Below are 3,659 nucleotides of genomic sequence, written 5' to 3' on the forward strand. Positions count from 1 at the left end.
TTAGTTTTCTGCCCCTTCTGCCACATCACATTCTTCTCCTGCACTGTCTGGTGTCCATAAAGTTGTCTCTAAGAAACTGCATGTTGAAGGCACTGTCTTTACACGCCTCTCCTTCGTTCAGTGTATCAAGTTCTTCAGTGACCGCATCAAAAGCCATTTTAGCCAGTGTGCAGGCAAGTTCTGGGTTATTAAGGATCTCATAGTAAAATACAGAAAAGTTAAGAGCCAGCCCCAGGCAGATGGGGTGTGTGGGGTGCATCTCTTTCTTGCTTAAGCCTCTTGGTAAGCTCCTAGGGAATTATCTATCATTTATTTCTGATCATCACCACATGAAACTTCAGCAAGTCACCGGAAGTAATCTCCCTTCATTTTCAGATACAAAATCTTACTCTCTGGATTAGGTGCAATGGCTATTAAATGCTTGTCCAACAAATCCAGGACCGTGGCGCAGACGGACCTCAGTTTGGACTCCACCATCCCTCGACAGTTCTTAATCAGCTGCAACTTCTGGTCAGAGGTGTAAGTTTTCTGTTGGATGTTCAAGATGACCCTCCAGGCGGACCTGCAGCCCCTGCCCACATTCGTGTAGGCCAGGGACAGGAGGTTGCGCTCCGGCTTGAACAGCACGGCGCCCCCAGTCCATCACGGCCTTCATTGCTGATGACCATATCGTCATAGCGCTCGGCCAGCTCGGCCTTCTGGATCAGCTCTGTCTTCTCCGTGGGGCAGGGGAGAGGAGAGCTAGGGTGAGCACTCACCCACCTGGATCAGGAGGGAGCTGAGGAGGGCCTTCACGTCTCAGTGGCGCGAGTCTCACCACTTTGATCTGCTTTGGCTTTAGCCGAGGACCCTCTGGTCTCAGCTCAGCCCACCCCACCCAGGTGCCTGCAGAGGGAAGGTCTGCCACTCCAATAGATAATTGGCTAAGGTCTCCGCTTTGCTAAATAACTGGGAAGCAGCATGAAATAAAGTAAAAATTTGGTCAAATCAACAAAACAAACAATTCTGGGTATTGCCACGAACTGGCTGTGTGAACTTGAGTAAGGCATGTCTCTCTGAACTTCAGGTTCATCTGTAAAGCAGTATAGTATCTGTAAAAGGGGAATTCTTTCTGTACTGTAAAGCTGTGGGTTTCTTTTTTTTTAAGTAAAAATAGATGACATAAAAGGAATAAAACACTTGGCAGATATAGTCACTCAATAAATAGTACCATGTAAAATACTATGAAGAAATGCTAATTTTAGACTTAGCTATTCAGAGATGACCAGTCAAAGCTGGCTATGACAGATGGCAACTAAGAATTGGCCTGGTCTTTAGAATGGAAATAAATAATTGTTAGCAATGCCTCAATCCTAAAAAGGAGCCTATCAGCCTGGACAGGTGGGAAATTTCCAGGCTAGTGTCATGAAACCCATTCCTTGAGAAATAGATCCTGGATTGAGTGAAGGAAAATAAATAGGAAATGCTGCCCATAGCAAAGCACTAAGGCCCTCCAGAGGCTCTGGAGTAGGTAGATTACATTCTGGAAAATGAAGAAGAGCGGACACTTGACCATCCCCTGAAATGGGTACCAAGATTTTACAGAGTTCCTAATTGTATAAATGCCACCACAGCAGTGGTTTACAAAATATGTTCTATGGAACACTACTTACCAGAGATGTGAAAAGAATATCATAAATATGTTTGAAAACACTGCATAATATAGTTCCTTCTTAAAGAATCTTAATGCAGGTTAGCATGTTAAAGGCTCTGAGAAGTCCTTCAGAGTAGAACTATGTTCCACCTCTGTCTAAGTTGGTATTTTCCCAGTCTACTTGATTATGGATACCTTTTTGCCCTACAATACCATTCTCTGATATATCTCTATCAGATATGTATGAAACTATTATATGCATGAGGTTATTCATTATGGTATAATTTTTAATAGCAAATATTGGGAACAATCTAAATATAAATGCACAGCATTTACCTTTTCTCCATAAACTATGTGTGCATAATTAATACTTACAGAGCCCTAGAGAAAATGACTCCCTCACTCCCTGGGGAGCATTCTAACCAACATATATTTGCCTTTCTGTGTGCTGTGTATACAATTTAAATTTCAGTCTCAGAAAAACTGCAAATTACAAAATGTGTGCCAAGGGCTCACTGTGTAGACAAGTGTTTCTATAAGCATTGGTTCTCCTCTAATGAAAATAGTCCTGTTGATAAAAATAAGGAAAACATTTTGTGCAAGTATAAGTTTCTCCCAGCCTCCTACCCATATAAGCAGAAATGTAAGCTGTTTTCCTGTCATCTTTTACATCTATCTTCCAAACTTTTGTGCTGGCTTGGACATTCATTTTCCCTTTTGCAAGTAATCTTGTAAAAGTTCAAGGTAGGAAGAAATTGTATTGAGATTTGTTTTGCTGAGTGATTGGTTCCAAAAGAAATCTGGCTTTGCTTTTGTGGAGTTCAACATGATATAGTGTGAATGTTTCATAGCTCACTATTTTTAGGAATGTTTTTATTTGTTTAGGTGTTCTAAGAATATGACGCAGAACCTCCCTGTCTTAGAATAGACTCATTGCAAATAAGCAGCCTCTCCAAAAATGTAAATGTAAAAATTCCGAGGCAAATATGATACACTCCTAGTCTGCTCTGTTTCTGGAGACTTAACAGAATCAAAGAAAGTCCTGACAAGGCAAAATAAACTATAAAGTTTATGAGAGGTGGGAGCAAGGAAGAGAATAGAGACAATACGAGGACAAACAATGTAAAAGGGGGTCTTTTCAAAAGCTTGACAGCATACTCTTTTGGTGAGGCTGAAGGGAAGCATTCACTTCCATACATTGCTGGTGTGGATGTGAAACAGTATCCCACTTATAGAAAGGAATTCAGCAATATCTAGCAAAACTACACATGCGTTTATTCTTTGACCAAGCAATCCAATTTCTAGGAATTTGTGGTGAAGATACACTCCAACAATATAAATATATATATGCACAAGATTATTCATTATACTCTAATTTTAGTAACAAAATATTGGGGACAATCTAAATGGACAAAATAGGAGACATTGAATAAACTATGGACCGTCTATACAGTGGAGTGCTATTCAATTACATTGTTAATTTTAAAAAATCAAGGTGCTTGTTTTAAAATAAACAGATGCATACCTTATTTATCTTATTTCCCTTTTTTAATACTAAAGGAAGCATACTATATACTCCTTGAGTATGCTACCTTTAGTATAAAAATAGGGAATTTAAGTAACTATGTATGCATCTGCTTATTTTGCAATAATAAGCACAAGAAGGATAAATCAGAAATTAATGAATTTGATTTTCTCCTGGTGTTAGGGAATAGGGTGGAAGAGAATGCAGCTTCTTTGGCTATATAACTATATATTGTTTTGACTTTTGAGCTATATTCGTGTTTACACATTAAAATTAAAATAAAATAAAATAAAAAATAAAAATAAACTAACATGAGTAGAAAAAACAAAAACGTAAAATTGAATGCAAACAGGAAATAATTGACCCTAACGGTATTGACAACATAAACTCAGAGGAGAAAGAAAAGAGCCAATCCAAGTACCAGTGGAGCATTCTACTCTAACTGTACATGCTCAGCAGATATATTCTAAGGACAAAAAGAAATACAAAAAATTTCTTGAA

General features: G+C 38.8%; 1 pseudogene; it reads right to left on the minus strand.

The window, feature by feature from the left end:
* Positions 1-1,980, minus strand: LOC116764924 (annotated as a pseudogene).
* Positions 1,981-3,659: the final 1,679 nt, after the last annotated feature.

The sequence above is a fragment of the Phocoena sinus genome, chromosome 1 (genome assembly GCF_008692025.1).
Source record: "Phocoena sinus isolate mPhoSin1 chromosome 1, mPhoSin1.pri, whole genome shotgun sequence".
NCBI lineage: Eukaryota > Metazoa > Chordata > Mammalia > Artiodactyla > Phocoenidae > Phocoena > Phocoena sinus.